This window comes from Dioscorea cayenensis, unplaced genomic scaffold (assembly GCF_009730915.1).
Source record: "Dioscorea cayenensis subsp. rotundata cultivar TDr96_F1 unplaced genomic scaffold, TDr96_F1_v2_PseudoChromosome.rev07_lg8_w22 25.fasta BLBR01000146.1, whole genome shotgun sequence".
Taxonomy (NCBI): domain Eukaryota; kingdom Viridiplantae; phylum Streptophyta; class Magnoliopsida; order Dioscoreales; family Dioscoreaceae; genus Dioscorea; species Dioscorea cayenensis.
The window spans coordinates 286,312-308,598 of NW_024086537.1; the positions used below are offsets into that span (position 1 = coordinate 286,312).

Sequence of the window (22,287 nt, forward strand, 5' to 3'; positions counted from 1 at the left end):
CAAAGGTCTTGTGGAGCCGCCTCATTTTATCGAAAGGTTCTCTTGTTAAGCCTACGGCACACCTCACTTAATCAATGCTGACGAAAGCTCCTCCAATAGCTCTCTTCCAAAGGAAATCGATGTTGAAGGCCATAGAACTACTCCAAATACCTAGCAAAAGCCTCTCCAAACCCTAGCCACCTCTCCCTAGAAGATACAGAAAAGATAGGAAGATCATCCCCAAAAGAAACTCTCAAAGCGGTATTTATAGGGCTAGAATCGGGCAACCACATGGGCTTCTAGAATTCCCACACACCCATGTGAATTTCCAGGTCTTTATTTCTTGCACTGTGAAGAGGAACTGTTACTGTGATTTTGCTATAGAGTTTTACTATAATAAATTGCTACAGCCCTTCGCCGAAACACTCCCAAATCCACTTTTTTCATCGAGGCCACATGAATGGGTACACATCCATGCGATAGATTGTGACGCATCTTCAATGAAACCGCATTGATGAAGCTTTTGCTATTGTTGTACAAGTCGGAACAAATAAGTGTGACTACCTTTGTACCCCTCCACTTTGTGTATTCACATGAGCACAAAGGAGGTTGGCACACACCCATATGTCTTTGGGCACAACTTCTGTATTCACCTTTGTTCGATTCAAGAACTTCATCAAAGACCAAGTCAACGATCTACTTTTACTTCCATTCTCCTAAACTTGTCTCCACAACCCTAAATGCACAGAAGAACACAAATACAGATGAATGAGCTATAAAATCTGATAAAAGTATTGCTCAATGTAAGAAAAGTATACATCATATGACTTATACACAAGCACTTATCAAACTCCACCGCACTTATGCTTTTGCTTTTCCTCAAGAAAAAATAAATATTCAATCATAAAAGAAGGATAATTGAAAGTGCTTTGTTTTAGGTTCACCAAAAGCATACAAAAGAGGCATTCTAGAAGTAAAGAAAATTTTTGAACACCGAATAAGAAGAATCATTGCTCTAGCTAAAAACTTGAATAATAAAGGACAAAAACCTGATATTATGTCAGTATGTGTAAACTCACTATAGTCAACCCAACATGTACTTCACAAAGCTCTTGTTAAGCGGGACTTATTTATATACAAAACAAGAAAAGGTACTAGCTTCACACATCCTCTAAGGAAGCCCTTTCCTAGGTGGCCGCCAAGGTGGCTTCCACACTCTCGAAATGGTTGCTATTTCTATCTGGGAAGTAGCTTTCACTCATCCTATCAGATAGCTCTTTCTCTCATTAGGTCATAACTAGTATCTGACTTATAACAGTAGCTTTATACCTTATAGGTGATAGCTCTTTCCACCCCTAATGCATAACAAAAACAAACACTTTTTTTTTTCTTATCCATTCCTTTCCATTTGTTTTTTAAGGAATCAAAACAAGAAAAATACTAAAACGGTCCTTAAAATGTTGAACTTGGGTTTTCATAAGGTTTAATGAATGAGTAGTGCAACAAATGTTAATGGGGCAAAAATTCCTAAAAATTCAAGTAAAACTAGAGCATGATAATATTCATTGTTAAAAATTCTCCTAAACTCAAGAATACAAGCATTGCAACTAAGGTGAACGGCCATTGCCTGCATAAGCATGAATAATGAAAGCATAAGTAAAGAACGTGTGTAATGTAAACTCCCTCCCCCACACTTAAGATGTACATTTCCCTCAATGTACGCATGCAATCACAATAAAAAAGTATAACAATCAAAACAAATATGTGTGAAGATGGGCAATTGAAACAATACTCCCCTGAACTCCAATTGTATGTTTGATGGAGCTATATTTATTGAGAGGTGAGTTCCAACGGGTTGTGTAGCACACACGACCATGTGAAAAGCTACATGACTGGGCCCATGACTATTTCTTAATTCCAAGACTCACAAGACCATCTGCACGTATGCACAACGGGGTTAAGTAAAGCTCAACAAAAACAAAATAAACTCGAGTATATAAAAATATGGAAATGAAATACAACTTGAAACAACTAAAAAATAAAAGATAAACTAAGAAGTAAAACCCTTTATGATTAGTACAAGTCCAAATAACATGCTAAAATGACAAAAAAAACATAAAGAAAGACAAGAAATATAAAGATGCCTAAAGCATCGGTGTACTACTCATTTGGCACCTCTTCTACTACTGGTGATGCCGCTGGTGATGCTAATGGTGACGATGGTGCTGCTGGAGATGTCGATGGAGCTCGGGGTCTCATGACAAATAGGGAGGTCACGTCTTGCTCAAGTAGCTACTGTATAATATCGAGACATGCCATCACCTAGGCATGGTTCACAACTTGTGTAGCACGAACCTCAGCTAAATCTGAATTTAGCATCCCCACCGCACTCTTGAGCTTGTTATAACGATCATGGGCTTTAGTCAGATAGAAGATACGCACTGGAGGTGGCTTCTGTAATGTGGGAGGTGCCTGCCTCCATCCGCCTCCTCGCATTGCTCGAGAAGCAGCGTAGATACCTCGCCTGCATCACCCTTATCCTTACCCGTCTTTGGTGGGGGTATGATAATAATATACACTCTATCTCTGTATCTATAGATCATGCCCATCAGTCTTCTTGGCCCCTGTGATCACCTCTATTAGACCCATCCCCATAATGAGTCGAGTAATGTATAGGCCGGAGAAAATCACCCCAACTCTGCCGTATTGGCCCTGGTGACGCAAATACTCAGCCAAAATGTACCCAGATGGATCGGCTCACTCTGTACCATAGAGTATAGATATAGTAAATCCTGTCTACTCAAAACTCCTTTACAGTCGCCACAACCATTCACTAATCTGCTTAGAACAGAGTGGATGTATCAGTATGCGAGGCGGGAGAGACACGCCGCCTTGGACACTTCTTGCTCATACTATCCCTGTCAGCACAATGCTCTCTAAGCGCGCTGAGGAGTCAAGCTACCAAATTATTCTGTCGGCAACTGCTCACATACTCCTCTGTGTCAATGAAGGCCTCATCGTATAACCCAAGTCAAACTGAAAACTGAGTCACACTCATATTGTGGTACTGACTAAATGCGCGGAACTGTATGTTATTAATGCTCGAGAAAGTGCTATACGATCGGTCAAACTTAAACAACGTGAGCACCCTAGTGTTAACATATGAATAACTGGCTCTTTGATTAATAGTAAATTCCACCGGCTACCCACAGACAATAACTCCTCAACCTCGTCGGCTATTTAGTCCCCCAACTGTATCTCTCTGAGTGCACTAAAATCTGGGAACCTCGACTGTCCAAACTTCAGCTTTCACAAACACTCGAACTGTGCTTGATGTTCCAGTATAGCAAACTCAAGCTGCTGTGGTGAGGGTTCGCGAGGATGTTTGCTAGCTATCTTCTTTGAATGGGGAGCCATTCCTATAAAATTAAAAAGAAAATGATCAAATTCAACTGAAAAACTCATTATGTAGGAATCCACACCGTCGTGTGGAAATTCCACACGCTTGTGTGGATCTTTGTGCGTGAAAGCTGCATGGCCAAACCTCCAATAAACTCAAAATACATTACAAAATCATTTTAGAATACTTCTCAAGTCACTCACCAACCATTAAAGCATGAAAATGATGCAAAAGCAGCATAAAAAACAAAAGAAATCAAGATCAAGTGAAGAAAAGAGAAAGAGGAAGCTTACTGATGATATAAGAGTGAAAAACTTTGAATGTGGCTGGTAAACTTACTTAAATCCATATAAATAGATGGAGAGGGGTCAAGAAGGTGAAGAGAGGCATTCTTTAAGCATTTAGGAGTTTTAGAATGAAGAGATACGAGTGTGTTTTAAAGATAAATCGTGCCTTTTAGTGTTCAGTGTATCCACATGAGTGTATGGAAATTACCTATGCCCGTGTGACTTCTAGAGGGTCCTTGACAAGGGCATACACACGCCCCTATGTGCTCTCAGGATATCTCTTTTTGCCTCTGAATGCATCCACAGTGGCATTTGGAAATTCCCTACGCCTGTGTATCCGACCCACGGGGGTACCCACACACCCCTATGGCTTCTCTATTCTCCAGAGAAATTTAGCTATTTGTTCCACACGCCCGTGTGGAAATTTAACACGGTCGTGTGGATGCTCACAGGGGGACTCACAGGGGCACTCACATGCCCTTGTTTACTCTTGGGATGGAGAAGAAGTCTCTACAAAGATTCACACTCCCATGTGGAAATTACCCACGGGTGTGTGACCTTCACAATGTAGCTCACATGGGTGTTTACACACTCCTGTGTCTTCTCGGGATGGAGAAGTTGAGCTCTGAATTGAAACACATGCCCATGTGAAATTTCAATACGGCCATGTGTCTTCTCTAGATGACTCAGAAAAATTACAACTCTGCAGAATAATTTCTGCAACAGATATTCATACACAAAGACTATATATACATTGAAAAATAATCTAGAGAATCATGGAAACATACTCAAATGACATAAAACTTTGCCAATCACAATAAAGTACACTAAAACACCAACAATCTATGAGGAAAAAAAACAAAGCAATAGCATGTAAAGATCAAGACACCAACTCTAAAGCTCTTATTCATGCAAGAACTAAACTAAGACCTAGAAAAGAGGGAAATAGATTAATTCAAGACTAAGAATTGCATAGATAGGTAAATGAATGATAAAAAAAATAAAGAAATATTCACAAAAATGAACAATAAAAACAAACTAGATCACCAGAATCCTAATTTTCCTAAAAGTTACCACTCCCGGGTAACGGCGCTAAAAACTTAATATACTCTCTGCAAGTGCACGGATCATTATAAGTAATACAGTGGTACCCCGTGAGGGGTAGGATAGTTAAATAATGTGGATTAGACTTCTAGTACTAACTGATCCTCTAATGCCTAGGATATCCAAATGGGTGATGAAGAGATTAATTACTAAACAAAGAAGATGAACTAAAGAATGGAGGAACCTGGTAGACTAGGGATGAGTTTCGATAACAAGATAGCAATACCCAGGGATGATTATTATGTGCTCGAGATACTAACCTGTGTATAATGCCTACCAAGGTACATTCTAAGATCCTTGTGGGTACTCAAAAGCTCAGTTGCATCTACGACACTCAAATACACTAGGCTTTACTAGTGTAACTATGAGCTTCATACATGCCAAGTTTTTCAACTACACTAGGTAATCAAGACTCTAATAATCCACACACGCTGAGTTTTACACAATCAACTACACCACTCAATCATGCCAAGTTATGCAACACATTAAATAACACAAAAACACTTTAGAACTCTATAGGTATTAGAAACAAGTAGTCAAAGTATAAGAAACAATATAGTTCACAGTCTCTAGACATCGTGGAACAGTTAGCCCCTAATGAATTCATACATAATTGAGAGTAGAAGATAAATGCAAACAAGAAAGAAAACATGACTTCCACTTTTTACAAAGATTTCTTAAATTGTACATCAAGAACTCCATGGAATGGGCAAACTTCACTTCTTTAGTGTCTCTGATTAAACCTTGATCCCCTTAGCTCATGTGGTGATGCCTAATCATCATCCTCTTAAGGGATTCACCGCTGGAGAAGAAGTACCTGAATAAAAGGGATGAGTGCTTGTTTATTAATAATGCGAAGTGTTCTTTCCTTACGATGAGCATTACTTTTATCAGGTTTAAGCACTAATACATGTGTATTTGTGTTCTTTTGATCATTTAGGGTTGTGAAGCTAAATATTAAAAAAAAAGCCAAAAGTAGATCGTGAACGCACTATTTGGTGGAATCTTGGAAGGAACAAACGCAAAGACACAAGTGGGGCTCTAAGATACTTGAATATGTGCCAACCTCCATGTAGTCAAGGCATTACAAAGAGTTAGAGGGGCATGAAGGTAGTCACATTTGCGTATCCCAACTTGTGCATTTTTAGAAAGATCTTCAACAATGAGGACTTTGATTGAAGAAGAGTTGCGATCTACGGCAAAAACGTGTGCCCGTTTATGTTGCCTTGATGAAAAGTATGGAATTGGGAGCGTTTTGGCAGATCACAGTAGTAGTTACTGTTCACAGCCGGTTGAAAATCAAGTTTCCAGAGAATCCACAGGGGGGTGTAGAAATTCCCCATGCCCGTGTGGAAATTCCACAGGCCCGTGTGGAGAAACCACAGGGGTGTGTGGATGCCCAATTACAGCCCTATTTAAGATGCGATTCAACCGATTTTTGGACGATCCTTCCATCCTTTTTCCCATCTTTTCTCCAACTTTTGAGAGGCCGGCGGCTAGTTTTAAGGGAGGCTATGGTAAGGCTTTTTGAGTGATTTACGGCTTCGGCATATCATTTCTCTTAGAAGATAGTTATCGGGGGAGCTTTCATTGGCACTGATCTGGTGAGGTGTGCCCTAGGCTTGACAAAGGGACCTTTGGAGAGAATGAGGCAACTCCACAAGGCCATCAACAGGAATACCGAGGGTGGCTTTACTTTAGATTGCATGTTTTTACTTTTGAGTTCATTATTGATTGTATCTTGCTCCATGGAAAGCTAAAACCCTTAGTGAGTACTGACAACACCCCTTGGGTATGTCTCACAAGTGCACGTGTTTGTCGAGTAATAAAAGCTAACTAAGTAGGTACCGTGGCCACTGTGAGTTGTAAATAAAAATACTTTAATTGTTTCTTAACCAAGTGAAAGATGAATAATAGTTTTGTTAACAAAATGTAATGTAAACAAGAATAAAAGATACAAGAAAGAGAAGCACAAGTAAGGGAGAGGTAAGGCAATCAATATCAATGGGGTACTCAGATATTGTTCCATCTAGGACGATCAGTTCAAGTGCAAAACCCTCTATTATGCTTCCTAACTAATGCATTAATGAGTAGTTGAGATCTTTCAATACATGGTCCCAAATCTAAGGTCAACCATGCCTGACTCTATACATGTCGTGGAGGAGAAATTGAACAATCACAACACCTCAAACTTGTATAGAACACAATGAGTTCTAGAGATTCCAAGTGATAAATCCTCTTCCTAGATGTAGACCTACCCCTTTGGTCTAGGTAGAAGGTCCCTAGTCACAATTAAGCCCTAGGTGCTAAAATCACTACAACGCTTCACTCTGTTGCTCATACAACTAAGCCCCACCGGAAGGTCATCCCTTAGCCCATTCACTCTACTATGACAGCAAATAACTAGAGGAAATGGAGGTAGAATAAATCACGCCAGAGGGGAAAGGGGACGCTCCGTTACCTTTTGACTCACCCTCTCAACCCTCTCTAATCTATCTTTGTCTAACTCTCGTGGTATGTCACTTACTCACAAGGGTTACCAACAAGAACTCTCAACCCTAGTGTCACTCTAAGGGAGTATTCATTTAATCAAACATTCAAGATTGGAACTCAATTAAAGCATCAATTAATGAAAGCATTATAAAAGGTTTAATGAAATAAATACATCCTAGGATTCACAAATCCAAGTACCCACTAGGGGGTTTAGCTCTCTATGGTGCTAGTTACAATCAACAATGAAATCCAATGTAAAAGCAAGTAATCCATAGAAAACCACCTCCATAGTCATGATGATGGTCTTGTGGAGAAGCCTTGACCCTTCCAAAGGTCCTTTTGTCCGACCTAGGATACACCGCACCGGATCGATGCCGACGAAAGCTCTCCCACTAACCTTCTTCCAAATGGAGCACGATGTCAAAGCCCTAGAACCTCTCTAAATCCATTACCAATACCTCTCAAAATCCTAGCTGCAGTCCTATCTCAAGATGGGGAAAAGATGGATAAAAGAATCCTAAAATCGGGACTAAAATTAGCCTTAAATAGGGCTTGAAATGGGCATCCACATGCCCCTATGGATTCTCCACACGGGCCTGTGGAAATTCCACACGGGAGTGGATAATGTGCACATGCCCGTATAGATTCTCTGAACTTCATTTTTTCGGCCAGCGGTGAACAGAATCTGCTACAATAACAGCCCGAAATACTCTTGAATCCATGTTTTCATCGAGGTAATGTAAACGGCCACATGTTTACATTATAGATCGCCTTTCTTCTTCAATAAACGGCTTCATTGTTGAAGATTTTGCTATCAATACACGAGCCAGGATACTCGAATGTGACTGCCTTTGTGCCCCTCCAAATCATTGTGCTAACTTGAATACAAGGAGGTTGGCACACATTCTTACATCTTGAACCCGACTTATGACTTCACCTTTGAACCTTCTCAAGATTTTCTCTAAGTAGTGCGTTCACGACCTACATTGGCTTCTTTCTTTAACATCCTGCTTCACAACACCATATGCATGAACGTAATATAAATACACACATATTAGCGCTAAAACCTAATAAACGTAATGCTCATCATAAGAAAAGAATATTTTTCATTCTTATCAGACAAGCACTTATCAGGTACTTGGATTTTGTGAACCCCAGGATGTATTTATTTCATTAACCTTTTATTATGCTTACCTTAATTGATGTCTTTAATTGAGTTCCAATCTTGAATGCTTGTTAAATGATTTCTCCCTTAGAGTGACACTAGGGTTGAGAGTCTACATTGGTAATCCTTGTGAGTGAGTGACACATAATAAGGGTTAGACAAAGCAAGATTGGAAAGAGTCGAGAGGGTGAGTCGAGAGGTAGTTGAGAATCCCCTTTACTCTCCGGTGTGATTTATCCTACCTCCACATTCCAAGAGTTCTTTGTGGTCACAATAGAGTGAAGGGTTAAGGGATGAACTCCACAGGGGCTTAGTTGTGTGAGCAACAGAGTGAAGCATTGAAGTGAGTTTAACATCTTATGCTTAATTGTGACTAGGGGTCTTTTGCCTGGACAAAAGGGTCAGATCTACATATAGTAATTGGGTTTATCACTTGGAATCCCTAGAGCTTCTTGGAACTTTACACAGTGTGAGGTGTTGAGACTGAGAGATTTCTCTGGCTGGATATAGTGTAGAGTTAGTCACGGTTAACCTTAGGTTTGGGACCGTGTATTTAAGGATGTCCATGACTCATTAAACATCAGTGAGGAAGCATAATAATTGGTTTTGCACTTGAATAAATAATCCTAAGAGGAACAATATCCGAGTACTCCACTTTTATTGATTGTCTTTCCTCTCATTTATTTGTTCCTCTCTTTCTTATTTTCTTTAGTTTGTTTGCATCGATCTTTATCCACACCATCATTGTTTCATTTCCACTTAGTTAAGTAGCAATTTTGTTGTTTCTATTCTTTATTCACTGTGGATACGATACCCCACTCACTTGAGATTTATTACTTCAACAAACTTGTGCACTTGCAGGTCACACGCAAGGGGCGTTGTCATGTTTTTAGCGCTGTTGCTAGGGAATAGTCGTTTAGATATACTTTACACTTTGCGATTTTATCTATTCATCATTCATTCTATTTCACATTTTATTATTCTATCATCGTTCTTATTTTTCTTTTCTTTTTTGTTATAGCTCCAGGTTATAACCCGAGGGAACCCTTCACAAATTGTTTAAGAAGATCCTGAGCTTGAGCATACACTTATAAGAAGGGGAAAAGAACTTGTACATGAACCTTCAATTCGAGCTGAAGTAGAAGGTTAAGGGTCGGATAATATGGCAGAATAGAATGAGCTACAGAGAACACTTTCTGACTATGCCAGACCTTCAGTTTTAGGCACACAATCGAGTATTGTGCGACCTCCAATCATAGCTTCGAACTTTGAGCTGAAACCAGCATTTATCCAAATGTCTCAACAGTCAGCGCAGTTCAATGGTTTGGCCGATGACGATCCGAACAATCATATTTAGAACTTCTTGGAAGTTTGTGATATGTTAAAGATTAATGGACTATCGAATGATGCTATCAGATTGAGGGCTTTCCCATTCTCTCTCAAAGGAAAAGCAAAGCAATGGCTTCATTTATTGCAAAAGTCTTCCATCACGATTTGGAATGAAATGGCCAAAGCCTTTCTTGCGAGATACTTTCCCCCGGGAAAGTCAGCAAGGCTTTGTAATGAGATATCCTCATTCATATAGATGGAGCTTGAATCATTGTTTGAGACATCGGAGTGAATCAATGACCTCTTACGGAAGTGTCCACAACACGGTTTTCCCAATTGGATGATCATTCAAACTTTTTACAACTGGTTGAATCCAAGTACAAGACATCTTATAGATGCTGCCGTAGGAGGTACAATGGGGAACAAGAACCCTGATGAAACCCTGCAATTGGTAGAGGAAATGGCCATGAACAGCTACTAGTAGAACACGTGGGAAAGGAAGAAAGTAGCCGGACTCCACGAAATCGATGCAGTCACTTCCTTCGCGGCCCAAGTGGAATCATTGAGCAAGAAAGAAGACCTTCTAACTTCTAACAGATTGGCAGCCATCACTACTTACATAGGTTGTGGGGGAGGATATGCTCTAACCGATTACCCTATTTCTATTGGTGATGCATCTTCAGTTGAGCAAGTCAATTTTGTGGGTTATTGACACATTCAAATATGCGTGTAAACCGCAAGTGCACGGGTGTCGAAGTAATAATTACCCCGGTGAGTGGGTAGTCGAATCCACAGCGAACGGAAGTATTAGTATTGAACACTTCTTAGTTATCTAGTCGAAATTAATGGATGTGATGAAATGAACTAATTGCAAGAGAATTAATAAGCAAGCAAACGAGCAAGAAAACAACTAAAGGAGATCTCAATCAATATCGATGAGGTACTCGGACAATGCTCCCCCTAGGATCTAACATGAAGCTCATGATTCACTAAATGCTTCTAAACCGAGTCTAATGAGTCGAGGTAATCCAAGAACAACCGGCCCTTGCCTCCAAGCCACCGGTACTAGTCCCCTACAAGGTCCCTGACAAGTGCTTGAGTAGACATATTTTTATATATGTTTTACATGCATTGAGCATCATTTTCACTATGGTTTATGTCTCATATTGTGTATTTGGTGTTCTTTTATGCATATAGGTTGTGAATAACTTGAAGAGTAAAAAGGAAGCAAAGATGGGCTATAAAGACATAATGTTGGGAGTTCTTGTTCAATTCAAGGACCAAGACACAAGAGGAGGTCATAAACGTGGAGATGTGTGCCAACTTCCAAGAAGATTCAAGTCAATTCACTAGTTGGAAGGGCACAAAGGCAGCCACATCTTCATGTTCCTTCTCTTTGTGAAGATTGCAAGACCTCTCAAAGATACGTCAATGAAGAAAAGTTTTATAGCCTACCACATGGACGTGTGCCCGGACATTAATTCTAGCTCCCGAATCGGCCAAAGCTTTTTCTTCCCCCAAACCTCCAATTGCACAAGGTATGATAAAGCATCCCGGATCTTTCATTTTGTTTGGCAGATTCTTCTGAAGCATTGCCAAACAATTCCCTTCTAACACCACAACCACACTTTCCTCCATCTTCCTCTTGTTGGTCAAAAGGTCCTTCAAGAACTCTGCATAACGAGGCATTTGAGATAACGCCTCTACAAAGGGAATGTTAATGTGTAACTGTTTGAATAGATCCAAAAATTTCCTGTTTTGTACATCAACTTGGTCTTTCTTCAAACTCGCCGGATAAGGGATCCTTCGATTATAGGAAGGAAGTGACGTAGCTGGCCGCTTCTCGTTATCTTGCACCTTATCATTTGGCGGTTCTTAAGGAAATTCAGCAGTCTTCCCAGTGGGGGTTTTAGCTTGAAGAATTTCAGAATTTTTCTCAGCAGTGAGCTCTTCTTGGAGCTCTCAACCACTTCTCAAAGTGATCGCCTTCACTTGCTCCCTTGGGTTAGTCTCGGTGTTACTTGGTAGGCTTCCTAAAGGTCTCTATGCCAATGACTTTGCTATTTGTCCAACTTGATTCTCCAAAGTTTGTAAAGAAGTAGTATGATTGCGGAGTGTTGCCTCTATGTTTTGGAACCTTCTGTCAGTTGATTGAATAAACTTTGATAAAACCCTTTCTAATTCTGAAACTCTCTCCGGAATCGAAGGTGTTTGCTGAAATCCGGGTGGAGAAGTGGTCTTTTGCTACCCTTGATTTCCCCACAAGAGATTTAGGTGGTTTCTTCACCCTTGGTTGTAGGTGTTGCTATACGGATTACCTTATCCTCTTCCTGAATTGCCCACAAAATATACTTGTTCACTTGGGGCTGAAGTTGTAATCGAGATAGGATAATCCGACGGCATATGTTAGCCTCTACAACCATCATAACTTGTGATTGCGGCTACCTTTGATGAAGTGAAAGTGTCCAATTTCTTGCTCAATGCTTCTAATTGGTCCGCCAAGGATGTAACCGCGTCAATCTCATGGAGTCCGACCACTTTCTTCTTTCTCTTGCATTCCATTGGTAGCTATTCAAACCCATTTCCTCAATTAATTATCGGGCTTCTTCGGGGGTCTTGTTTCCCAATGTTCCTCTTGCGGCGGCATCAAGAAGTTGTTTGTTGCTCGAGTTCAACCCATTGTAAAATGATTGAATAACCATCCACTCGGCGAACCCATGTGGTAGACACTTCCGCAAGAGGTCCTTGAATCATTCCCAAGTCTCAAATAAAGATTCAAGCTCCATTTGAACAAATGATGATATCTCATTACGAAGTTTTGCCGATTTCGCGGGAGGAAAATACCTTGCAAGGAAAGCCTTGGCCATTTTGTTCCATGTTGTTATCGAAGCTCTTGGCAATGAATGGAGCCATTGTTTGGCTCTTCCCTTTAATGAGAATGGAAAAGCCCTCAAGCGAATTGCATCATCCGAAACCCCATTGATTTTCAACATATCGCAAACTTCAAGGAAATTCTCAATATGATTGTTTGGGTCTTCATCCGCTAACCCATTAAATTGTGCAGACTGTTGAACCATTTGAATGAAGCCCGGTTTTAACTCAAAAAAATTCTGGGCTGCTACCGGTGGCCTAACAATGCTCGATTGTGTTCCACGGATTATAGGCCTAGCAAAATCTGAGAGTGTTCTTGGTTGCCCCCCTTGTTCTAGCATATTTTCAGATTCTTCAACCTCTATTTCAGCTTAAAAATTCTGTTCCTGCATAGGTTCCTTGGCCCTTCTACGAATTCTTCGATCAATTTCAGGATCCTCTTCAACCAATATCGAAGGGTTCCCTCCGGTCATAACCTATAGCTGAAATCAATGAAAAGAAACAATAAGAACGGCGAAAGAGAGAAGTATAAAGTGGAAATAGTAAATGAAAATGTGAATGACTAAGTAACCAAGTCCTAGTGTTCCTAATATCTCATTCCCCGGCAACGACGCGAAAAACTTGACACGTCCGAATATGCGTATTACCCACAGGTGATTGGGTAGTCGAATCCATAGGGAACGGAAGTATTAGTATTAACCAATTCTTAGTTATCTAGTCAAAATCAATGGATGTGATGAAATGAACTAATGGCAAGAGAATTAATAAGCAAGCAAACGAGCAAGAAAACAAGTAAAGTAGATCTCAATCAATAATGATGAGGTACCCGGACAATGCTCCCCCTAGGATCTAACATGAAGCTCATGATTCACTAAATGCTTCTAAACCGAGTCTAATGAGTCGAGGTAATCCAAGAACAACCGGCCCTTGCCTCCAAGCCACCGGTACTAGTCCCCTACAAGGTCCCTGACAAGTGCTTGAGTAGACATATTTTTATATATGTTTTACATGCATTGAGCATCATTTTCACTATGGTTTATGTCTCATATTGTGTATTTGGTGTTCTTTTATGCATATAGGTTGTGAATAACTTGAAGAGTAAAAAGGAAGCAAAGATGGGCTATAAAGACATAATGTTGGGAGTTCTTGTTCAATTCAAGGACCAAGACACAAGAGGAGGTCATAAACGTGGAGATGTGTGCCAACTTCCAAGAAGATTCAAGTCAATTCACTAGTTGGAAGGGCACAAAGGCAGCCACATCTTCATGTTCCTTCTCTTTGTGAAGATTGCAAGACCTCTCAAAGATACGTCAATGAAGAAAAGTTTTATAGCCTACCACATGGACGTGTGCCCGGACATTAATTCTAGCTCCCGAATCGGCCAAAGCTTTTTCTTCCCCCAAACCTCCAATTGCACAAGGTATGATAAAGCATCCCGGATCTTTCATTTTGTTTGGCAGATTCTTCTGAAGCATTGCCAAACAATTCCCTTCTAACACCACAACCACACTTTCCTCCATCTTCCTCTTGTTGGTCAAAAGGTCCTTCAAGAACTCTGCATAACGAGGCATTTGAGATAACGCCTCTACAAAGGGAATGTTAATGTGTAACTGTTTGAATAGATCCAAAAATTTCCTGTTTTGCACATCAACTTGGTCTTTCTTCAAACTCGCCGGATAAGGGATCCTTCGATTATAGGAAGGAAGTGACGCAGCTGGCCGCTTCTCGTTATCTTGCACCTTATCATTTGGCGGTTCTTAAGGAAATTCAGCAGTCTTCCCAGTGGGGGTTTTAGCTTGAAGAATTTCAGAATTTTTCTCAGCAGTGAGCTCTTCTTGGAGCTCTCAACCACTTCTCAAAGTGATCGCCTTCACTTGCTCCCTTGGGTTAGTCTCGGTGTTACTTGGTAGGCTTCCTAAAGGTCTCTCTGCCAATGACTTTGCTATTTGTCCAACTTGATTCTCCAAAGTTTGTAAAGAAGTAGTATGATTGCGGAGTGTTGCCTCTATGTTTTGGAACCTTCTGTCAGTTGATTGAATAAACTTTGATAAAACCCTTTCTAATTCTGAAACTCTCTCCGGAATCGAAGGTGTTTGCTGAAATCCGGGTGGAGAAGTGGTCTTTTGCTACCATTGATTTCCCCACAAGAGATTTAGGTGGTTTCTTCACCCTTGGTTGTAGGTGTTGCTATACGGATTACCTTATCCTCTTCCTGAATTGCCCACAAAATATACTTGTTCACTTGGGGCTGAAGTTGTAATCGAGATAGGATAATCCGACGGCATATGTTAGCCTCTACAACCATCATAACTTGTGATTGCGGCTACCTTTGATGAAGTGAAAGTGTCCAATTTCTTGCTCAATGCTTCTAATTGGTCCGCCAAGGATGTAACCGCGTCAATCTCATGGAGTCCGACCACTTTCTTCTTTTCTCTTGCATTCCATTGGTAGCTATTCAAACCCATTTCCTCAATTAATTATCGGGCTTCTTCGGGGGTCTTGTTTCCCAATGTTCCTCTTGCGGCGGCATCAAGAAGTTGTTTGTTGCTCGAGTTCAACCCATTGTAAAATGATTGAATAACCATCCACTCGGCGAACCCATGTGGTAGACACTTCCGCAAGAGGTCCTTGAATCATTCCCAAGTCTCAAATAAAGATTCAAGCTCCATTTGAACAAATGATGATATCTCATTACGAAGTTTTGCCGATTTCGCGGGAGGAAAATACCTTGCAAGGAAAGCCTTGGCCATTTTGTTCCATGTTGTTATCGAAGCTCTTGGCAATGAATGGAGCCATTGTTTGGCTCTTCCCTTTAATGAGAATGGAAAAGCCCTCAAGCGAATTGCATCATCCGAAACCCCATTGATTTTCAACATATCGCAAACTTCAAGGAAATTCTCAATATGATTGTTTGGGTCTTCATCCGCTAACCCATTAAATTGTGCAGACTGTTGAACCATTTGAATGAAGCCCGGTTTTAACTCAAAAAAATTCTGGGCTGCTACCGGTGGCCTAACAATGCTCGATTGTGTTCCACGGATTATAGGCCTAGCAAAATCTGAGAGTGTTCTTGGTTGCCCCCCTTGTTCTAGCATATTTTCAGATTCTTCAACCTCTATTTCAGCTTAAAAATTCTGTTCCTGCATAGGTTCCTTGGCCCTTCTACGAATTCTTCGATCAATTTCAGGATCCTCTTCAACCAATATCGAAGGGTTCCCTCCGGTCATAACCTATAGCTGAAATCAATGAAAAGAAACAATAAGAACGGCGAAAGAGAGAAGTATAAAGTGGAAATAGTAAATGAAAATGTGAATGACTAAGTAACCAAGTCCTAGTGTTCCTAATATCTCATTCCCCGGCAACGACGCGAAAAACTTGACACGTCCGAATATGCGTATTACCCACAGGTGATTGGGTAGTCGAATCCATAGGGAACGGAAGTATTAGTATTAACCAATTCTTAGTTATCTAGTCAAAATCAATGGATGTGATGAAATGAACTAATGGCAAGAGAATTAATAAGCAAGCAAACGAGCAAGAAAACAAGTAAAGTAGATCTCAATCAATAATGATGAGGTACCCGGACAATGCTCCCCCTAGGATCTAACATGAAGCTCATGATTCACTAAATGCCTCTAAACCGAGTCTAATGAGTCGAGGTAATCCATGAACAACCGGCCGTTGCCTCAAAGCCACCGGTACTAGTCCCCTACAAGGTCCCGGTGGAGAAATCGCTCAATCTTAACACCTCACACCCCATATGACCCAATACGCTCTAGGGACACCTAAGAGTGAAACCGATTCCTAAAGTTAGATCCAACCCTAATTACCGACGAAGGATCTCTAACCCCCTACAAGGTCCCGGCGGAGAAATCTCTCAATCTCACGCCTCACACCCAATATGGTTGCATAGAGTTTAGGGAATACAGAGATAGAAAACACTTAATCCGAAGGGAAAGGGGACACTCCACTATCTCATGACTCACCCTCTCAACCCTCTTTAACCTTGAAGTTCTAACTATAATGGAGACCTCTCTCACATCAAAGTAACAAATCATGCGAATCCAATCAACCACAAGGATTAATTAAACAAGCAAGCAATGGGAATACAAGATTAAAACTCAAATCAACTCGGATTTAATAGAAACATAAAGCAAATCATTACAAAAACTTAGATCCTAGGGTTCACATGCCCAAATACCTACTAAGGTTTAGCCCTCCATGGATCAAGTTACAAAACAATGATTATTACAATGAAAAGCAATGAAAACCATGAAGTAAAACCCCCTTAAATTCGTGATGATGGCCTTGATGGGTCGCCCAACGTCTTCAAGAATCCTTCTCTGAAGCTAGGTCACCGAAGGCTCCCCCTATGCTATGACGGAGAGACGATCGATCAAAGTTGGTGATGACGCCCCCCAATATCGCCAAAGACCTCCTCTAAAACCCTAGCCGCCTTGCCTTCAAAGTGCTTGATAAGTGCTTGTGCGATATGAATGCGAAGCGTTCATTCCTTATGTTGAGCATTACTTTTCTCAGGTTTTTACATTAATATTTGTGTTTTTATGTTACTTTTACGCAGGTAGGGCTGTGAGGCCAAGTACGAAGGAAATAGGCCAATGTGGATCATAATGCACCTATTTTGGAGGAGATCTTGCTAAGGTTCAAACGCGAAGACATAGGACAGGTGTGAGATGCTAGAGTGTGTGCCAACCTATTTGCATTCGAGTGAGCACATCCATTTAGAGGGGCACAAAGGCAGTCACACTCGAGCATTATGTTTTATGCATACAAGAACAAGAACCCCACCAACATATGTATCATTGAAAAAGCAAGTGATTCACGACGTGAACGTGTGCCCGTTTGCGTTACCCCGATGAAAATATGGAATTGGGAAGTTATTCAGGTCGAAAACTGCAGCAGAGCACTGTAGCAACACAGTAGCAATTACTGTAGCAGCAATGTTTACAGTTGGCCAAGAAATCAGAGAAACAGAGAATCCACATGGGCGTGTGGAAATTATCCATGCCCTTGTGGAAATTCCGCACGGGCGCGTGTATCGTCCACGCCCGTTGAGTTGCTCGATTCCAGCCCTATTTAAAAGCCGATTCAGCCCCGATTTTGGTATTCTTTTCTCCATCTTTTCCCCAACTTGCGAGAGGGCTTCGGCTAGGGTTTCAAGGGGTATTGGCCAAGGTTTTGAAGAGGTTCTATGGCTCTGACATCGTGATTGCATTAGGAAGAAGGTTGGTAGGGGAGCTTCGATCGAGGCGTATCCTATACCGGACGAAGGAATCCTTGGACGACGAGTAGAGGACTTTCCACAAGACCATCGACACAACCATAGAAGGGGTTTCTTTATGGATTCATTGTTTTTACATTCTATTTCTTTGATTGTACTTAGCTCCATGGAGAGCTAAACCCCTAGTGGGTACTTGGGTGATTGTAAACCCTAGGATGCATTCGTTTCATTGAACTTCTTTATTATGCTTTCAATAAATTGGTGTTTATTGTGAGTTCCAACCTTGAATGTTTGATTGTATGAACATTTCCACAAGAGTGACACTAGGGTTGAGAGTTCTTATTGGTATCCTTGTGAGTGAGTGACACACCACGAGCGTTAGATAAAGCTAGATTGGAGAGGGTTGAGAGGGTGAGTCGAGAGGTACATGAGCGTCCCTTTCCCCTATGACGTGATAGATTCTACCTCCGTTCCTCGAGTTCTTTATGGCCATAATAGAGTGAATGGTCTAAGGGATGAACCTCCGCTGGGCCTAGTTGCGCGTGCAATGGAGTAAAGCGTTGAGGTGATCTTAGTATCTAGGGCTTAATTGTGGCTAGGGACCTTCCGCCTGGACCTAAGGGTTAGGTCTAAATCTAGGAAGAGATTTATCACTTGGAATCCCTAGAGCTCATTGCAACTCTATGCGAGTGTGAGGTGTTGAGATTGTTCGATTTCTCCTCCGGGAAATGTACAGAGTTAGGCATAGTTGACCTTAGATTTGGGACTATGTATGTAAGGATTTCCACGACTCACCATTGCATTGATTAGGAAGCATAATAGAGAGTTCTTGCACTTGAAGCGATTGTCCTAGGTGAAGCATCATCCGAGTACCCCATCTTTATCGATTGCCTTGCCTCCTCCTTACTTTTGCTCTCTTACTTGTTGCTTTTAATTTCTGAGAATTGAATCATTACCACACTTATCATTGTTGATACTCCACATAGCTAAGAATCGAATTAAGTGTCTTTACTCCCTACTCCCTGTGGATTCGACCCCGCTCACTGATGAGTGTTCCGCAAGTGCACGGAGTCGTCAAGTAATACCTCTCGTGCGAGCACGAGAGGGTCGTATTCCCTGGGCCCAAGGATCTACCCTTACTTCCTCTTCGCTTATTGTCTAGCCGACAGATTCGAAAGGTTTCTCTAATCTATTAATTTAAATAAGATAACTACAAGTGGAGACTAAAATACGGAGAAGGGTATAAAATCAGGAGAAAGGAACGGTCACGGATGCGGATTCCCTAGGGGCTACTAAAGTGCACAGGATGCTAAGAATGTCATGCAATTGAAGGGTTGGACCTAGAGATTTCCTAGATTAGGTCAACCCGATGGTCACGCCATTGACCCCTAATCCGGTATAAGTATTGACACGAATTTCTTCCGATCAAATCCTCATACGATTGCATTAACAAGTGGGGAAATCCCTAATTAGAGCCGGAACACAACTCGGTCTAGCCCCTAATGGTGGAGGGGTGCATGAATACCCGATGGTCACGGCGTATTCGTACATGAATCCCTTCCAAACTTGGTGTGTCTAGTACAAGGGCGATGGTCACGCTACCAAGTACAACCTAACAGCTTGGTTTTACTGAGTTCTCATGTAAGCAACACATCAAATGCACCAAGAATGAATCTCAAAAACATAACAATTGCTATAAACAAACTTAAATCATCCAAATACATAGTTCACCCCCAAGGTTCACCGGCATCCGGTGACCTTGGGGTCTACTCGTCCATACAAACAAATCCAAGCAACAAATCCATGCAAACAACTACAAAAGGCATAATAAAAAAACTCCCTCAAACAATGGAAGAAGGAAGACAAGCCAAGCTAGGTGGAAAGGCTTTCCACGGACGCCCGCAATGGGAGGGCGGCTTCCCTCGTCGCTCTACAAACTCCCAAAGAAGAGATCGATGAAGATCTAGCCAAATCCGAGCTTCTCCCTTAGATTTCCCTTCTCCAAAAACATGTAATCTTGCCTCTCAAAGATTGGTGAAAATCGGCTTGAAGAACCCTCCAAAAACTCCTCTCCTTGCCCTAGAAGAAATCGGGTTTCTTATATACCCCGTCGCAGGGGCTCCATGCGGGCGCATGGAGCCCGTGAAGCTCACAGCCAAATGCCCAAAAACCTGCCGGTGCTACAGTGCTCAGCTACAGTGTTTTCGCTGCAGTACTTTTTCTACAGTGTTTTGCTACAGTACCGAGACTTGAGAATTCCCAGCAAACCTCACGGGCATCCATGCGGGCGCATGGAGCCCGTGAAACTCCCAGCCAAATGGCCGCAGCAAGAACAATGCCGTTTTTTATGTCGAATTCATCCGATTTGCATTTTGAGCATTGTTTGACTCATTTAAGACCTGCAACACCGAAATAACCAATTTAGACATAAAACGGGCATCAATTCGTTAACATGTTCACAAATAATACACGATTAATACATATAAAATACATACATTTAAGCGTTTATCAAATATCCCCACACCTAAGCGCTTTGCTTGTCCCCAAGCAAAACACACATGAAAAGAATAAGGGCCAAATGATAAACGGCTAAATGTACGACCTCAAGCTCAAATAGTGAAGAACCCCACAGCACGCTTGAAATGAATTCAAGAAAATGAGTTGTACAATAACCGACTCAAGAGAGATAGTCATGATTCCTTTAGAGTGCTTTTCCCGTGAGTGTGTGTATGCTTCGTCCCCTCGCCTCCCCATTCACACCACATTCAATGACTACCGGTGTTAGAAATGTTAAAGACACCCTCAATAGTAGGTCAAGAGTCCTTCGGTCCACATTCAACACTTTAGTATCTAAGTGAATGCATGATTGAGTCCAGGAGAACAAATACTTCTCTTTCTTTGTTTTTTCATCATTTCTTTTTTCTCTTTTTTTTTTCATTTCATTTTTTTTTTCGAGTCCGGCTAACGTAGACTGCACAAAAATATTTTTATAATCTTTCGGAAGGATGCACATGCCGATTAGGCACAAGAGCCACCCAACCTACTTGATTACAGTCTACATAGACGCATTCGTAGCTAAATTAGCAGAGGAATACTCGACATAGACTCATTTTTCTTTTAAAGATAACAAATATATACGTGTCTCTCGAGCACCTTCATGCAAAACTTCACTTAGGGATAAAGCAAAATGAACAAAAAGAACCAAAAAGCTCTTAAAAAGACCATTGAGGGATGAATTTACCATTCTAACACTTTAAATCAAAGCAAAGGTTAGTGAGGTCAAACGAGGTAGAAACACTATGTCAAAGCTGTGAAGAAAGCACTAGAAAGAAAAACACGACTTCCTTATAGCACAAATCACCTTACAACTCATTACTATCATTCATTCAAGCCGGAGGTTCCTAACAAAAATATCATAGCTATCATCGGTGAAGTAAGCATGCAAATAACCCATCCCCATCACCTAGAATCGTACATTGCCCTCAATGTACACTCAATCAGCAGTAACATGGTGGAGAATTCATAAAAAAATTAAATAAAGCATGAAAAGGGAAGGGTAAAGAGACTGCCCCATTTGTTTGATGAAGAGTGTTCAGTGAAAGTGCAGTCAATGCTAGCAAAGGGCAAAGGAGAAGAGGCAACAATCCGTGAGAAGTCCCCTATGTTGTGGTAAGGCAAAGGATGGCACTCTCACGTGATGCCGCGATCGTGTCGTGACCGCTTTTCATAAAAACTCGCTTGATCGGCATACCCTATACCACAAAAAAACAAGTGATCAAACCAATATTATTATGAATACAATCATAGGAGATAACTATATCATCATGGAATTAAGGGAAAATTGAAAGCACAACAATTTTTAATGTAAAGAATGAAAAATTTCAGCCATTGCTACAAGTACTCATGAAAAATTTTTTTGCAAGAGTTTCTCCCTACACATCAAGCTTCCCAAAATTTACAAATGAAGGAAAAAAACTCAAAGAATTGGGCAACCACCACATCATAACAACCAAATATATCATTCAAGCATCAAAAATACAATGAAAACACAATGAAACCCAAGTTTGAAGCAAAACCTAGAATTAGAGCATGGAGGCTTGAGGTGATGAGATCCGCGAAAAAGGTTGATAAAACTTCGATTAAAAACCCAAGAGCAAGTTTAAAAAGATGGAGGAGAGGTGATTAGAGAAGAAAAAAACTAGAAAAAAATGGTGGAGAAATGAAGTAGAGTGAAGGAGAGATGAGAGGAAAAACAAGAGGAGAAGAAGGAGAAGAGAGGAAGGGAGACAAAAGCTCCCTTTAATGGGCCGCCCAGCCCATGCGGGAGATCCATGCGGGCGCATGGCGCCCGCATGGGCTGGGAAAAACCCAGCCTGAGGGTCTCACAGGAGCCCATGCGGGCGCATGGCGCCCGTGA

General features: G+C 41.2%; 2 non-coding genes across 2 annotated transcripts; both read left to right on the forward strand.

The window, feature by feature from the left end:
* Positions 1-12,469: 12,469 nt before the first annotated feature.
* LOC120253647 lies at positions 12,470-12,576 on the forward strand. The gene has a single exon (XR_005534357.1). It is a non-coding gene; the product is annotated as a small nucleolar RNA R71 (small nucleolar RNA).
* A 2,647-nt stretch (positions 12,577-15,223) lies between these two features.
* LOC120253648 lies at positions 15,224-15,330 on the forward strand. Its single transcript, XR_005534358.1, has one exon. It is a non-coding gene; the product is annotated as a small nucleolar RNA R71 (small nucleolar RNA).
* The last annotated feature ends 6,957 nt before the right edge of the window (positions 15,331-22,287 follow it).